The 18,938-nt window shown below is 34.1% G+C and overlaps 1 protein-coding gene across 1 annotated transcript in view; it reads left to right on the top strand.

The window, feature by feature from the left end:
• Positions 1–18,938, top strand: part of LOC109454307 (uncharacterized) — a 36,126-nt gene that overhangs the window by 11,485 nt on the left and 5,703 nt on the right. The window lies entirely within an intron of this gene.

Raw genomic sequence — 18,938 nt, 5'->3', positions numbered from 1 at the left:
TAATTTTCTTAAGACTAATGGTCTTGAGAATCTTTTCATGTACTTGTTTGTCACCCTTATGTCTTTTAAAACATTTTTTTTTAATTTATTGGAGTGACATTGGAGCTATTTTTTTCCATTTGTATTCAACAAATTCCTTTTTCAAAATTAAAATTTATTGTGGTGACAATGGTTAATAAAGTTAAATAAGTTTCAGGTGTACAATTCTGTAAATACATCATCTATATATCACATTGTGTGTTCACCCCCCAGACCAGCTCTCCTGCCATCACCACATATTTGACCCCTTTTACCTCTTCTGCCATCCACACTCCCCTTTACCCTCTGGTAACCACTGAGCTACTGTGTGCGTCTCTGAGTTTTTATTTCTTTGTTTGTCTTGTTCTATTGTTCCTTACAGTTCAATATGCCACATATCTGTGAAGTCATGTGGTTCTCGACTTTTTTTGTCTGACTTATTTCGCTCAGCATAATAATCTCAAGTTCCATCCATGTTGTTTGAAATGGCACTATTTCATTTTTCTTATGGCAGAATAGTATTCCATTGTGTATATAAACCACAACTTCTTTGTATAATCATCTATCGAAGGCCACCATAAATAAAGCTGCAATGAACTTCAGAGCACATATAGCTTTTTGGATAAATGTTTTTAGGTTTTTTGGGTAGATACCCAGGAGAGGGATTGCTGGGTCATATGGTAATTCTATTATTAATGTTTTAAGGAACCTCCACATTGCCTCCCGTAATGGCTGCACCAATCTGCATTCCCTCCAACAGTATGTGAAGGTTCCTTTTCCTGCACAGCCTGTCCAATACTGTTGTTGTTAGTCTTGTTGATGATAGCCATTCTAATTGGTGTCAAGTGGTATCTTATTGTGGTTGGAATGACATTGGAGCTTTTAAATGTCCAACTATAATAATTGAAGTGTTTGTATCTCCTTTAATGTTGTCAGTTTGTACTCATGTGTTTGAGGGTTCTGTTGTTAGGTGGTCACATGTTTATAATTGTTTTATGTACTTTTTGTAATGACATCGTTAATATTTTGAATTGTTTCTTTTTATTTCTAATAATATTTCTTGTTTTAACAGTTATTTTGTCTGATAGTAGAATGCACAGTTCAGGCCCCTATGGTTACAGTTCATAGGGTATATCAGTTTTTCACCCTTTTACTTTCATTTTCGTACCTTTGAATATAAAGTGCATTTATGGTAGACAGTATGTAGATGGATCTTACATTTTCCCTCAGTATGAAAATTTCTATCTTTTGATTAAAACATGTATTTCATTCACATTTAATATAATCATTGGTATAGTAGTATTTAGGTCTGCTGTTTTGCTCTTTCTTCTATGTCCATGTCTTTAGGTTTTTCTTCCATAATTTCTGACATCTTTTGTCTTCAACATGTATTATTATAACGTTCCATTTTAATTCTCTGTTGATGGTTTGGATATATAAATTTTTTATTAGTTGTTGTAGATATGAGACATCCTTAGCTCCTCACTGTCTACCTAAAGTTAATTCTGCCTATATTCCAGTGAAACATAGAAACTTAGCATCAATATAGCTCCATTTCCTCTCTTTTCTGTTGGGGTCTTACTATTCCTTCTAACAATGTTGTACCCAGTCAGTCAGCACTGGTTTGTGAACAAACAATAATGCACATCCTTTGTGACCTGGCATTCTTGATTTATGCAAAGATGACTTGAAATTAATCGTTCTAGGGATTTTTGCAAACCAAAAATAAACATATGCTAACAAATGAGGTTTTCCCCCCCGATCCCGAACAAGGTTCCCATTTTCCAGCACAGAGTTGCAATCATAGAGACCCAACCATACAGTGTCAGAATTATTGCTTTAAATAATCTCATTTTTAAAGTAATCCCAAGAACAGAAACACAGATGCTTAAGTTTACCCACATATTTACCATTTCTACTGCTCTTCCTTCCTGTGGCTCTGAGTTACCGTCCAGTATCATTTACTTTTAGGTTGAAGAACATTTTTGGAGGGCAGGTCTGCTAATAAGAAATTCTCTGTTTTGTTTTTGTGTATGTCATAAGGTCCTTATTGCAACTTCTATTTTGAAGGACTGTTTTGCTGAATTAAGAATTCTTGTTTGACAGGTTTTGTTGTTTTTTTCCTCCCAGTACTTTCAGCTCTTTGAATATGTCACTCCTGCTGTCTATTCTATTTTCTTTCTGATTAGAACTCATCTATTAATAATATTGTCATTTCCTATATGTAATGGGTAAGTTTTCTTTTGCTTATTTCAAGGTTACCTCTTTTTTTGTTTTTTGCTTTCTATTTTACATTTTATATTGTGGCAAAAAACACTTAAGATAAAATTCATCATTACCAATTAAAAAAAAGACACAGACTGATTTTCTTAGAGTAGTTTAGGTTTACAGCAAAATTGAGACAAGACAGAGATTTTCTATATACCCCTATTAAGTACTCATCTCCTTCATCTGCATAGGGTGCAGGACAAGTGTGGATTCTGGGTGCGATAATGTGGTCCATGTGCTGCTGGAGTTGGGAAATATCTCACCCATTCCCTCATTTTCACACTGACTGAAGATACATCATGCTCCCACATTTTTCCTCATAATTATTTCTTTGTCTGTGTCTTCAATGTTTTTCAGTCCTTTGATTATAATATTTTGAGAATTAGATTTCTACATTCTGTTTCTATAGTTTGCTGAATCGCATATGCCTCCAAAATTTTAAAATTAAATTTAAAAAGTTGTTTGTTCATTGTATCTCCAAGTTGTTTTTCTATGTCTGTCTCTATTCTTATTCTCAGTGTATATTTACGCCTATGTTAGTTTTCTTGATACTGCTGCAAATCTGTCTGAGTGTCTACTTATTTTTCTGTTGTTTTTCTCTCTATTTTTTGGGATAAATAATTCTTTAACCACCATCTTCAATTTCAGTAATTCTCTCTCTGTGTCTCAAATTTTATAAAGATTTAGTAAATTTGCATTTCAGGTAACGTTTTTCAATTCACAATTTCTATTTGATTCATTTATGTAGTGTTTTTCCTCTATTTGGTTCAATTTTTTCACTGCCATCATGTACAAATATAATTATTTGAACATATATATATAAAGTAATTACTCTAAAATATTTTTTATAATAAATCTAACATCTTATCTTAAAAGATTATTTTGACTGTATTTCTTGAGTATAGAAAGTGTGTTTTGTATGTTTTTTAATCATTTATAATTACATATTTTTGATAATATTGTGTAATAAGCAGTAATTCTGTTTCTTTTTTCTTGGATTCATTATATTTTGTCATTTGTGAAACTTTTACTGCAGAATCTTCTCTTTAGAGTGTGCTTGCTTATATCTACTCTCAGTTTTTAAAATTTTAATTATTTATTTTTATTTTTAGTCTGCCTTCCTAGGGATTCCCCTTGTGTATTCATGGTTTGGTTGACAACCAATGATTACATATTTTTAAAGAATTCAAATACCTGCAGTCAATAGGATTTCCACACTCTGTTATTTGTACTTGTAAATGTATGCGTGTACGGGGGAGGCCTCATACCTTTGCAATTAGTTTTCAAGTCCACTTTGTCTTTTATTTTCACTGGGATCATCTTTATCTCCTCTACACAAGTGTACCTTTGTTTCATCAGTCAAGAATGCGTAGAGAGCTAATGTCTTCTCTTCTTGTGAATTCTCCCTTTTATTTCCTCTCCATTATTTTTGTGTCTGGCACTGCGCTGGACACAAAACAGACTAAAAGCTCAGACTAGAAAAAGGGTGGGTTTTTCTCTTTTTAACCTTGTAAATTCCACACTTTGAGCTGAAAAAATAGTGGGCAATTTAGCACCCCTTCCCCACTGCTAATCAAGTCTGCCCCTGTGGCAATATCACATTGATTTCGGCAGCCTTCTCCAAATTGTAAAAACTACACTTCTTCATACTCACTGAGCTGAGGTGGGGTGGGGGGCGACGTGGGGGTGGTCCTAGGCAGGAAGGCTACAAATTTGCTCTATTCTTACTTGAATTTCTAGGAACTTTTCCAATAATAAGTCACAAGTTATTATTAGTCTTTGGTAAATTGTTGCAGCCTTGAAATTATTTGTGTCAACTGCCCCCTTCAGTAATAACATGTTTTCCTAATGTGTTCAGAGTATAGGTATATAATGTAAACTGAAAATTAAATTGAATAAAATAGAAAGAATGAACTTTATATTCCATTAGAAATTCATATTAATATAAAGCATTTTTTTCTGTCTCATAAAATTTGTTTTTCCTAGAATTTTTTGAACACCTTCTGTTCTTATTCATGGATTGACATCTCCTTAAGGATCAATATAAGTTTGCTGGTGGGGCCAAAAGTCTCAGCTCTCTCTTCCAAACTGTAAGTTTCATGAGAACTCTTATATTTTATGCCTGGAAGTAATTAACCTTAGAAAGAAAGAAACAATATTTGAACAATTATATGAAGACAATTATTTAAGTACTTCCATACAAAATTATACAAGAACTATTCAGATATAGGTATATAAGTATTAGCCTAAGTAAATTGTTTATTCATCAAATTATTAGATCATGTATTACCAGATTAATGATACATTATTCTCTGTATTTCAGGTTGTCAATATATTCAGAGATGAGCAAGATTTGTGCATTTGTGTCATTTCATTCACACCGGCTTTCTCAAGATGACTGTTTAGAAAGAAAACAATATGTTTGTAAGCACCAGACACTTTGCCATATCTGAAGTTGGTATAACGCTAATCTGTAAAGGACACATTTTTAATTTATTTAAAACTCATACAATACATTTTCTTATAATTATTTCTTATGATCCAATTTTGAGGACAGTTTTAGATCACAACGAAATTATGATAGTTACTGAGATTTCCCATGTTTCTCCCTTCCCTACACATGCAGAGCTTCCTCCATGATCAACATCACTCACCAAATGGTCATTTGCTACTGAGAAGGAATCTACATTGATGCATCATATTCACTTAAAATCCACAGTTTATGTGAGGTTTAACCCTTGGTGTTGTAGAATTATTTTTAAATCTATATTTTTAATTATTTTTTAAAACATATACCCAAGTACATGTTATATGTTTCATAAGATTTTGCTGTTTATTAAAATAGATAATGTAGTTTAATATCAAGAGCTGTTATTTCTAAGTCTTCAATATGGTGAATAATTCCATTTATATTTTCAAATTAGTTGATTTCTCCTAGCCTTCAAATGTTGAAAATGAGGATTGAACAACAAAGGCTGGCATAGTGTGTAAGTCATAGTAGAGTCAAAAGTCAAAATGGAAAGGAAATTTGATTTAAAAAATTATTGAATTTTGTAGGGGTGATCACCTACAAACAGGAGATAAAAGAAAATTATAAAGTATACCCTAGGGTTAAAGAAGAGTACCCAAAGGTGAAATGACTTGGAAGCCAGGTTTACACCCTGATGCTGGGTTGTAGACTTCACTGAACGCAGTGTGGCTGCAGGCAAACCTGTCGCTGACACATTCACTGGGTTGCCCTGGATAGAGCAGTTCCACAGTCAGCTGCCTGTTATTGGTGAGGACGGATTTCTGGTTGTGATTGGCAAGCAGGAAGACCTCCCTAACACTGTCTACAGACAGAGGTTGGAAAAGAAGGAACTACAATTAGGATTGGCCACAAAAATTGCTGGAGGGTGAATACCACAGGATTTCCTGCTTGCATGCAATGGCAACCCTACCATAGAGGCCAAAGGAGAGAAAACACCGTGAAACCAGGAACAAGAGTCATTTCTGTGGCATTCTCTCCATTGCCTTTTTCAGGCAAAACAAAATCACGGCAGCTGACAAGGTTGAAAAAGTTATAGGATCTAGCTCCATTATCTCAGAGAGGACTATGAATTATAGATTTGGAGCTGAGATTAATAAATTGTGGATCAGCCCCAAGATTACTATGCAAGAACTACAAAGTTAGTATATGACATAATTCTTTATATAGAAAACCCTAAAGACTCCACCAAAATCTATTAGAAACAATAAACAAATACAGTAAAGTTGCAGTATACAAAACCAATGTACAAAAATCCATGTATTCCTACATACTTACACTGAAATTTCAGAAGAAAAATGGAGGGAAAAAAAACAACAAGAACATTTCTTTTACAATTGCAACAAAAAAAAGAATAAAATACCTAGGAATAAGCTTAAGAAAGGATGGAAGAACCTATACACTGAAACAATAAGACATTATTAAAAGATTTGAAAAAGATACAAAGAAATGAAAAGGTATTCTGAGTTCATGGATTGGAAGAATCAATATAGTTAAAATTGCCATATTACTCAAAGCATGATACTGATTTAATGTAATTCCCATCAAAATCCCAGTGAAAATTTTTATTGTAATTTTGTCTTGTCTTGAACCATCATTTATTTTTCTTTTAAATTACATTTATTCAGGGTGACAATGTATAGTAAAATTACATAGGTTTCACGTGACATTTCTATAACAAATCATCTATATATCACACGGTATGTTCACCACCCAGAGTCAGAGTTTCCATCTCCATCTGTTTGACCACCTTTACCCTCTTCTACCATCATCCCCCTTGCCCTCTGGTAATCACTAAACTATTTTCTGTATCTATGAGTTTTTCTTTCTTTGTTTGTCTTGTTCCTTTGTTGCTTTCAGTTTTATATCCCACATATGAGTGAAGACATATGGTTTTCAACTTTCTCTGTTTGTGTTATTTTGTTTAGCTTAATAATCTCAAGATCTGTCCATGTTGTCACAAATGACAGCATGTCATACTTCCTGATGGCAGAGTAGTAGTGTTCCATTGCATGTATGTAGCAAACCATCTTTATCTAATCATCTATAGAAGGACACTTTGTTGTTTCCATTTCTTGGCCACTGTAAACAAAGCTGCAGTGAACATGGGAGTACATATATATTTATGGATAAATGTTTTCAGAGTTTTGTGTTTATACCCAGGAGAGGGATAATCATCAGATTTGTGTGGAATTACAAAAGAGCCTGGATAGCCTAGCCAATCCTGAAAAAGAACAAAGCTGGATGTACCACACTCCTTGACTTCAATTTATACTACAAAGTGACAATAATCAAAACAGCACGGATTTGGAAGAAAAACAGAAATGCACAGCAATGGATTAGAATTGAGAATCCAAAAATTAACCCACATACATATGGGCACATAATTTTCAACAAAGGAGCCAAAAATATACAATGGAGGCAAGAAAGCCTTTTCAAAAAACGGCTCTGGGATAATTGGAAAACTGCGTCAAAAGAATGAACCTAGACCACAATTGCTCTCTGTATACCAAAATAACACAGCATGGATCAAAGTCCTAAACATGAGACCTAAAACAATAAATTGCGTAGAAGAAACCATATGTACTAAACTTATGGACCTTAGGTTCAGAGAGGATTTAATGAATTGACATCAAAGTCAAGGGAAGTAAAATAAAAAATAAATGATGGTACTATATATCAAACGGAAAAGATTCTGCACAGCAAACGAATCCATCAACAAAACATAGAGGGAACAAACAGAATGACAGTAGATATTTGCAAACAATACATGCCATTGTTTTGGGCCAATATCTAATTTATTAGGTTGGTGCAATAGTGATTGCATTTAAAAGGTTAAAAATAATTGCAAAAATTGCAATTACTTTTGCACCGACATACATACATACATATATATGTATATATATATATATATATATATATATATATATATATATATATATATATATATATATATATAAAGATCTCATAAAACTCCTAATCTTTTTAAATCTAGGAGCGTTTCTCCATGCTTCATGATGAAGAAGCTGGAGCCTTACAAAGCGAATGATGTGAGCCCTATTATCTCTTGCATCTTATCCTGTAAGACAATGTTTCTCAACCTTTTATTTTTTCTTCCTCAACCTCAAGCCACTAAGGAGCTTTCACAGAGATGTTTTCTTAGACCTACCCATGAAAATTCAAAACCACAAATGTATTACACTCTTCTTTATGTACTTTATGTACTTTCTTTGTGTACTTTATGTATATCTGTACTTTGTACATAAAGTGAGATTTTTTTTCACTACTGTCAAAAATCACTTTTTGTCCACTTGAGGATATCACCGCTCTTGAGAACGCATGAGCTAACGCTGTCTATTCACTCACTCTGCTGCAGCTATATCATCCTCCTTGCTAAACCTCAAATATTTAGAAATGCTTCTTCAGTAGGAAATTTCATGAGATGTTTTCTCAATTTCAAATGGTCTTTTCCATTGATCTGCTACCCTACTTTTCTCACCAAATTCATATCTTTGTCCAAGTACAACCTTCCCAAGGAATCCCAATGGAATTTCAGTTGCGTCTCACAAATGGCACTCCCAATTCCGCCTACTCTATTCAAAATGCTTCATACAACTTTTTTTTTTAACCTTCTAACTTATTATATTGTCTATTTCAACTTCTTTTTGGTTTAAACAACCAATTTTCTGGAGGCTAGACTACGGAAATGAAGGCATCAACAGGGGCGTCCTACTTTGAAGACTCTAGGGGAGACTATGTTCCATGCCTTTCTCTGAGCATCTGGTGTAGTCCCCAGTCTTGACATTCCCTGGCTCGCTGACATAATACTCCAAACTCTGCTTCTGTCATCTCATTGTTCTCCCTGTGTGTCTCTGTCTTTGTGTCCAAATATCTCTTCTTTTAGAATATCAGTGGCATTAATTTAGGGCCCACTATGTATCAGTATGACCACATATTAACTTGAATACATTTGCATGAACTCTATTCCCAATAAAGGTGACATTTATAGTCTCTGGGTGGATATCAATTTGGGGGAGGGCATGGGAGTGTGATACTATTCGTTAAATGTGAAATAAGAAAAAGCAAAAATGGCAGGTCAATGTCCAAATTGTGTCATGGGTGTCATTGTAACTGGTTTCACGGTAACTGGGAACAGTATTTGGTTTGGTGTTTATGAAAACTGAATTCCCACCATGTGTAAATGAAAGGTTGGCAGGGTGATGTGAAGGCTCTCAGAAGAGAGGGGAGAAAATATCCTGGCATAAAATCAGAAGTCACAGTTCACTTGCTTTTCAGATCAATAAGAAAGAGCACATAAAATTTAAATGACAGATAAATATAACAGAGTATTGCAAATATAAAAGGTAATAAAGTCCAGTTAACTAGAATGTCTTCTATGAAAAGGTGGCAAATATCAAAAGATTGGGTCTGATGATATAAAATTACAGGATCTCATCCCCAGCCCCTGGCAACCACTTTTCTACTCTATTTCTATGAATTGTGTTTCTTTTTAATTCCACATATAAATGATACCATGCAGTATTTATCTTTCTCTTTCTAGCTTATTTAATTAGCATAATTCCTTCCAGGTTCATCCTTGTCACAAATGAGAGAAATTTATTTTTCTCGTAGCTGAAAAATAATTCAATGAATATAGTTTTTAGACAAGATGGTGGAGTAGCTACATGCTGTGCTTGCATCCTCTCATAACCACATCAAAATTACAATTAAATTACAGAACAACCATCATTGAGAATCGCCTGAAGTCTGGCTTAATAACAGTTGTATAACTGAGAATATACAGGAAAAGCCATGTAGACACTGGTAGGAGGGGCAGTGACATAGAATGGGCTGTCCTATACTACGTGTGGCAGTTAAAAATAAGGAGGAATATCACAGCTATGAAAGCCCCTCCTGAACAGTGAGGGGACCAAGGCCCACACCAGGCTCCCTAGCCCTAGGTTCCAGTTCCCAGAAGAGAAGGCCCAACAACTGGCTGTGAAACCTGTGAAGAATGGGGTTGAGTGACATGGAGAGTCCCATGCATTTCTTTTAAAATCACATGCAACATACTGACTCATTGATGGATTCATTCATTCTGAGTTCCAGCACTAGGGCAGCAGCTCTAGGACACCAGGGACATAAGGGGAGGACTGAATTGTCTGACTTTAAGGCAAGTACTGGAGGGGCATATTTCTGCTAGACAAGTGCTGGCAGGAACCATTGTTACTTTGTTGAGCATTCTCCCCACTAGCATGTAGATACAGGCAGCCTTCATATCTGAGTCTCCACCAACCTGGCTCACACCCTTAGCCTTGTCCTGGTGATTCCCTGAGACCCTGATTCACCCACCCCAGCTGCTTCCAGTGGCTTTGCCATACAATCAGATTGTCTTGGCTCATGCTTCCGATGTTCCTAAATGTCTTAAGGTTCACAAACAGCAAAAGAGCAGCGTCTAGTCTCACTGTATCCCATACCTTTTGCTAAGCATCCCCAAGCCCAGCAGGAGTGGCAGCCAGCCTCGCTTCACAGCTTAGCCTCTCCCAGGCATTTTCAAGTGCAATGTGGGTTGAAGCATGCACAGATGGCTTTCTGGCTCATACCAGGTGGCTCTGGGCAGAGCACAAGTGGAGGCTGAACTGGCGTACATTGGGGTCTTTCCCAGGAGGCCCCATGGCTGGCACAACCAGTGGCTGGCTTTGAATAGCACCAAAGCACCAATGTCATCCACCATAGGTAACATATCCTAAGAGAAGACTGGGCAGGCACTAGAGACCCACTAAAATGAATCTTGCTCCACAGGGTCACCCCTGCAAAATGCTCCTCCACTATAGTCACAGCCAGTCCACACAATATTGGAGCCTGTGAGTCAATCCCTCCCACTGACATGTAAACAGCATCCAAGGTTCAACTATAACAGGAGGCAAACACAACTCATACACCTGTGGCACCAGGCTCAGGTGACTAGGGGGAATACACCACTGGTCCCACAGGACACCTACAGCATAAGGCCAATCTACCAAGACCAGGAGGCAAAGCAGATCTGTCTAATACATAGATACAAATGCAAGTGTGCAGTCAAAATGGGGAGACAAAGAAACATGTCCCAAATGAAAGAATAGAACAAACATCCAAAAAAGAACTAAACAAACTTGAGACAAGCAATCTATCAGAAGCAGAACTCAAAACACTCATTATAAGGATGTTCAGTGATCTCAGAGAGATTATCAGCAAAGAGATAGGAAACAAAAATATAGTTAGAAAACAAAATAGAAGCAGTCAGAAATGAAAAATACAATACTGAAATAAAGACTACATTAGAGGGAATCAACAGTGGATTAGAAGAAACAGAGAATTGACTCAGCGATTTGGAGATATGATAGAAGAAAATACCAAATAAAAGCAGCAAAAAGAAAAAAAGTATCCAAAAAATAAAGACAATTTAAGGAGCCTCTGAGACAATACCAAGCATACCAACATTCACATTATGGGGTAGCAGAAGGAGAAGAGAAGGAGCAAGAAATTGAAAAACTATTTGAAGAAATAATGATGGAATAGTTCCCTAACCTGGTGAAGGAAATAGGCGTCAAGGAAGTGCAGGGAGTCCCAAACAAGATGAAAGCAAAGAGGCCCACTCCAAAATGCATAATAATTAAAATACCAAAGATGAGAGACAAAGAGAGAACCTTAAAAACAAGAGGAGAGCTATCAGTTACCTACAAGGAACTCTCATAAAATTATCAGCTGATTTCTCAACACAAACTTTGCAGACAAGAAGGGATTGGTACAAAACACTCAAAGTGAAGTAAAGCAAGGATGTCCAACCAAGACTATTCAATCCCACAAAGCTATCATTTAGAGTCTAAGGACACCTAAAGAGCATCCTAGACGTGAAAAAACTAAAGCAATTCATCACCACCAAACCAGTATTAAAAGAAATGTTAAAGTGACTCCTTCAAAAAGAATAAAAAAATAAGATAAAAATATGAATAATACAATGGCAATAATACATCTCCAGCAACAAAACAATTAATTTCAATGTACATAGTTTACATGCTCCATCAGAAGATATAGGGTGGCTGAGCAGAAAAGAAAAAAAAAACACCTTACATATGCTGCCTACAAGAGACTCATACAGAGACTAAAGTAAAGAGATTGAAAAAGTTATTTTATGAAAATGGAAACAAACAATCAAAGGCTGGGGTAGCAATACTTATACCAGACAAAATAAACTTTAAGACAAAGGCTATAACAAGAGACAAAGAAGGACTCTGTATCCCGACTTCTGAGTATTCATCCGAAGAAACCCAAACATTGCCTTGAAAAGACATATATATCCATATGTTCATTGCAGCATTATTCACAATAGCCATCATAGGGAGGCTACCTGGGTGTCCATCAATGGATGAGTGAATAAAAAATGAGTAGTACGTATATGGCTAATATCCTCTAATGGAATATTAGCCATAAAATAGAATGAAATCTTGCCATCTGCAATAACATGGATGATCCTAGAAGGTATTGTGCTGATGCCATAGGTCAGGCAGAGAAAGACAAGTGTCATATGATTTCACTTACATGTGGAATCTAAAGAACAAAATGAATGAACAAACAAAACAAAAGAAAACTCATAGATACAGAGAACATATTGATGGTTGACAAACGAGAGGAGGGTAGTGGGGATGGGTGAAAAAAGTGAAGGGATTAAGAAGTACAAATTGGTAGTTACAAAATAGTCATGGGGATGTAAAGTATAGCATAGGGAATATAGTCAATAATATTGTAATAAATATATACGGTGTCAGATGTGTACTAGATTTATTTGAATGATCACTTCATAAATTGTATAACTCTCTAATCACTATGTTTTACAAGTAAAACTAATATGACATTGTATGTCAACTGTAGTTGAATAATCAAAATTATTTTTAAAATAATTATTAAAATTATTATTATAATTATTTAAAATACATATATACAATTACATTTGCAAACTCATCCTAGAAAAAGTGCTATATATCTCATTGCTGAATATCACTATGGTGATCTTCAAAGTGCTCTCCTTGGGAAGCCTTGCATGTACGATGGTGCCTAGTCCACCCTTCAAAGCAATTTTGGAACTCTTTTTCTGGCATGGCCATCAGAGATGTCCTTGTATTACTCTTGATGTCCTGAATGTCATCAAAATGTCTTCTTTCAGTATTTCCTTTATGTTTGGTTAAAGAAAGAAGTCACTGGGGGCCAGATCAGGTGAGTAGGGAGGGTGTCCCAACACAGTTATTTTGTTTATTGGCTAAGAACTTTCTCACAGACAGTGTCCTGTGAGCTGGTGCATTGTCGAGAGGCAAGAGCCATAAATTATTGGGAAAATCTCAGGTTGTTTAACTTTTTCACGGAGGCTTTTCAGCTCTTCCAAATAGTAATCTTGGTTAATGTTTGTCCAGTGTTACAAATTCATAATGGATAATACCTCTGATATCAAAAAAGGTTTGCAACATCATCGTGACAAATTTACGAACTTAATTGTCATAACTCTTACAGTCATTGGATTTTTATATAAATGTTCATTATTGTGTTTATATAATAATCTAATTAAAGTATATATAACGTTTTTATATATTACATCATATATGCTACACACACACACACACACACACACACACACACACACATATATATGAAACATTTTCTTTATTCAGTCATCCATTGGAGACATTAGCCATGGTAAATAATGCTGCAGTGAACATGGGAATGCAGATATTTATTCAAGACAATTCTGTCATTTTCTTTGTATGTATACCCAGAAGTGGGATTGCTGGATCACATGGTATTTCCAATTTTAATTTCCTTAGGAATGATGGATAAACATTGCCCATTTTCTTGATGCAAGATGGGAAACATGAAAAGAACTCCATCTGATACATAGTAGATCATTTAGATTTAATGTTTTATTTCTTTTGATATTAATTCATCATTTAATTGAAGTTTTCAAAGTCCACTTTTTCTGTCATCCCCATTTTTGATTAACTGAAATTTTAAAAAATTACCTTATTTCCCCTACATTGTTAGATTTGATTTTTTTTTCGTTTACAACAAATATAGAAAACTAATCATAACTGGAGGGTGAATCAATGAGTAATATAATGAGTAGTAATTTAATGTTTCTATCTCTTACATTGCGATGTAGATAAACATTCTTTATGTTTTGTCCTTCACAGAGAGAGTAATTTTTATCAGGGGAAAACTAGATAACTTATATATAAATAACATAATTAAATGCAGCAATTTTAAGAAATAGGGCAGAGAAATTGAGAAGATAGGTTTCGGAATTCATAATTTAACAGTCGAAAATGTAGTAATTCTTCAGAAACAAGAACAAATATTTAATACCTATTTAATCAGATTATGATTTTGGGTTTTTTCATTATAATTGAAATGGCATAATAAACATAAAAAGTAGGTAATGCCAGTATTTAGCAACCGTCTAAGAGTAGGAATTCAACATCTAAGATCCTCTTAATAAAGCCAAAATTTTCAGTGCTTGTGATTAAGATGGAATCAAGCATGAGTCGTCACATCTTTTGTCCCCAGAAATTTTTTAGAATATGCAAACAACTTCTCAGAGGCATTTGCCAATGGACAAATGAAATGACAAGCTACAAATTCAGAGTCTCCTATATTGTGAAGGTGTGTGATAAGTTACTCTGTCTTCAAAATAGCCAAAGTGTAAGAATTTCCTGTTCAAACTTCAAATGACATAGTGATGAAATATCTACTTTGTCCACTTTTGCTTCACTCTGAGTCTTCACATGCAGTCTGTGAAAACCACAGATATGGTTGTTTAAAGGAGCAACCTGTTGTTTCACTAAAGAATGTACGACTTTCTGGCCCAAACAAGGTATGTGTCTCTACTTTCTTGTCTATTAGCGCGTCTCGTGTAGTGGAGACTACAAATGCTAGATGTGATGCAGCTTAGGTACAATCAATATGCAATCAAAGAAAGAAAACATTGGTATTCTGATTTGTACAATTTAGGGTAAAAACAAGAATAAAATATGAAATATGTTGGAGGACATCTTCAAATATTCAAGTGTTAGCCTGTGAAAAATGACTAACGAGCATAAACACATGAGTAATTGGGTTTTATGAAATCCTTAGCATCCAGAACAGTTAGCATTGGATTTTGAAATGAATAGATATAGTTACTTCTGTATGTTATTTTATATTTACCCAGTCTTTAAAAATATATTCTTAAAATGAATTCATCATATTGTGAAGGTCAAACATAATTCTTCCTAGATATACTTTGATTAAATAAAAACAATTTGACTCGTAATAAAAATCAGGATGAGGTATCCTCCACAGAACCTTCTTTAAACTTAATTTTAAACAATCAAAAGACCTTTTACAAATTGAACAAAACATTGAAAAACAGATTTCGCAGTGGTAAGAGACTCCTGTCTAATGAATTATATTACAATATCTAACTGATGTGAATCAGCAATAGTAATATGGCAAATGTATTAAAGTAATAATTAAAATATATAACGTGTTACTGAGAGTTTAAAAATGAGATTGAGTATTGTGTTTTACATGCGTTATATCTTACATACTTTTATTCCCATTTTAACAGTAAATTAGGTTGCTAGATACTAGGTAACTTTATAAGGTCATATATTGTAAGTTTCAAAGCCAGAATTTATTCTAGATCTCACTGACAGCAGAGCCCATTGACTGAATGACTATGTTGTATTATCTGATGTTTTACATTTTCTTACACAGCTAAAGCTACCCTCACTGATTTTGACAGCCATAAGATCTCTCGGGAAGTTTGCACCCCAACTGCTCCTCCATAAATGATCTACACATTTATTTATCATTTTATGATTTTAAATCTCATAAATTACAAATTACTTGTGTAAAATAACTATTTTAAAATAACTTTTTATGTTGTATTGTTTTTATTATTTATTTAATTTTGGATAACTCTAATGTCATGTAACATTTTTCAGCACATAAAATATTTCCAGCACTACTATTTCCCCAACTTTAGAACACTCAATCTTTAACCATTAGTCAGTTTAAAAATTGTCATAAATATTGGTACATCACTTGCTTTTCTATACAACAATTTAATTTGCACACAGTTCTTATTACGGTGTTAAAATGTTTCAGTGGAATCTGACTTTAGCTTAGCAAAGATATTAGTTTTTCATGAACCTCTTTATTCCTAATCTATTACTTTTCATTGCTTTGACCAATAATATTGTGCCAAACATAGAATATCATTTTATGAACTACTCTTCTGTCGTGAAAGACTTATTTAAAACTCTAAGTAAATTAGAAAACGACCTCCCATTGGTCAACTGTAGAATGAGCACTGTTACTTATCTCACACTCCACCCACTTTGACTATCCTGAGTCTTGCCATTATTCACCCCATTTGTTAACTACTTAAGTAAAGTTATCACAGGCACCGTAACTGACATTACTCAGCTGCAGAGATGGATATCCAACTAGAAAACCACTCAGAACGGAATCTGGCTAAGGACTCAAGGAGACAGCAGCCAAAAGGTAAGGGCATGAAAAGCTCCATTTTACTAATTGAACAGCAAACATCCTATGAGGAATCAGCCCTTCAAATTCTTGTCAGGATGATCAAGGGAATGACAAGAATGACCACTGCAAAGGTAAAGCATTAAATAGAGCCAGAGTGTGACTGTTCTAGGATGTGCAACTGGGTGTAGAGACGTGGGGAAACAGTAGGGAATAGCTCACATTTTTAATTAGTGAGGATCAGAGGTTGAAATTGGAATACAATATTCTGATATGAAATCTGAGGACTAATGTATGCAGGCGTTGTGTTAGGGTTCAGTCTTTGACCAACAATTCATGGAGCATTATATTTCTTGAAAATGCAATGACATATTCTGAAAGGTTACAATGGTAGATATGGGTTTGGAGTTCAATTTTATATATATTTATATATCAACATATATATAAATATATGATTCCATGCATGTAAACTGTCTGAACAGTTCTCTCCATCTCTCCTTCTCAGTATTTTATTTCTTTCCTGCAGAATCAGAATCACCTCCAGAGAAGCTCATTGCTGGGATCCTGGGAGTCATTTGTCTCATCCTGATGTACACTGTAGTAAGAATGATGCATTTCATTCCCAGTAAGTACTTTTTTGAAAGACAATGAGGGGACTTTCCACTCTAATGTTCATCAGTGCCTCTAAACATTTTATAATATTTTGAAACAGAACTCTCATTTTAATGTATGCATTTAGAATAAATGTGGAGTGTTTTTGAATTTCAAAAGTATAAATAACAGAATGATTCTATAGAATGTTATATGAATTTATTTTCAGATTTTATAATTCAAAGATTTGTATTTTTTATATTTAGTCATGGAACTTTTATTCTGATTTTTCTGCAAATATTGTCTCATTTAAATCTCTTAGACTTTATTGAGAAATACAAATTAACTCTTGAGATTGGTGAAACCAAATACTGTTGTGGAATTTGATCCTTTTAGGCTTTTGAAATCTATTTTTTAAAATCTTCATTAATTAATTAATGTGTTTTGTAAAATCAATTTTATTTCAGATTATTTAATCCTAAACATTACACCAAATGTCAAAGTGAAAAACAAAAAGTATTATGATTTATGCAGATCAACATTAATTTTTAAATAAGAATTACTCCTTTTTTCCAGCTACTGATAAACCAGAGCAGAATAATTACCCCTTAACAACAGGGATCCAGAAAGGTACAAATAATTTTCCAAGTTCTGATATTAGTACAGCTTACAGTTTGTCTGTAACTCAGGATACGCAAATATAATATTACGGTTTTTTTTGGAATATATAAATGATAACATTGGGCAATAAATGTCCATAAATGCTAATTTTTGGAGAATGCGTCTTCTTATGGAAGAATATGAAGAAGTATTCATTTTAAATCACCATACCCACTGTTGCTGATTATCTTATGTTTCCTCTGGCTATGCTATGAGACAAATAATTTTGTTTCTCAAAAAGTGGTTTTGTTCATTGATTTTCATGATGTGTTAGAATGGATATTTATGTTTGTGTGTTTTCATTGTTTGGGCACATAAATTAGGGGGTGAGAGGCTGACCCTTCCCTATGAGTGTGTGTGATTATATTTTATTTTACATGTACCAGCCAGTGAAGGTGCATAGAAATGTTATGCACATATATGTTTGTAGTTATGCAAATGTGTAAATTTGTTTTTATTTTTTAATTCAAATTGTTTTTTCATAATAATTTCTTCAGCATATCATTGTGGTTGTTGTCCAAAGGAGTGGTTTACATATTCCAACAACTGCTATTACATTAGCACTGAAATTAAAAACAGGACTGAGAGTCAGATGGCCTGTGCTTCCAAGAAATCTAACCTGTTTTATATAGATAATGAAGATGAAATGGTAAGATTTTAAATGTTTCCAGCATTTTATTAAAATATTACTTTGTTCTACAGTATGATTGTAGTATTCATTCATATTTTTGTATATAGTCATAGTTTGTTTTAAAGTCTATTAATATTCTATTGTTTAATTCTTTAATCTTTTGTTTATATTTCATGCCATTAATGCACATTTAATAATTTCCAGTTCTTACTTTCCATAGACAACCACGCTTGTATACATACCTTTTGTCTAAAATAAGTTTTGTGTTTAATTTTGCTATGAAATTTTAAATTATATCAAGGACACTAAACATCATGATTGTGCAGATTGTTTATAAATTGGAAGGACGCATGTAATTACAAATCAGATCACGAAAAGGAAGTTTCCAGTCCACAATAGCTCATTCCTGTGTATTCTCTCAACTTTCCCTCCCCCACTTAACCACTATTCTGATTTTTAATATTCCAAATGATCTTTGCTTAAATTTGAGCTTCATATAATAGGGAGCATTCGGTACGCATTATGTCTCTTTTCATTCACATATGAGATTTTTGGAATTCATCCACACTATTGTATTTATCTGTAGTTAATTTTTGCTGCTGTATTCCATGTACATGAAATTTTTTATCTACACCATTCAGAATACAGTTGTTTTAATGTGGATATTATAAATATTTGATGAAAATC

The sequence above is a fragment of the Rhinolophus sinicus genome, chromosome 1 (genome assembly GCF_057876585.1).
Source record: "Rhinolophus sinicus isolate RSI-liver-muscle chromosome 1, RSI-T2T, whole genome shotgun sequence".
NCBI lineage: Eukaryota > Metazoa > Chordata > Mammalia > Chiroptera > Rhinolophidae > Rhinolophus > Rhinolophus sinicus.
Note: the sequence above shows the minus strand (reverse complement) of the source record. Positions and strands in the feature narration are given on the sequence as shown.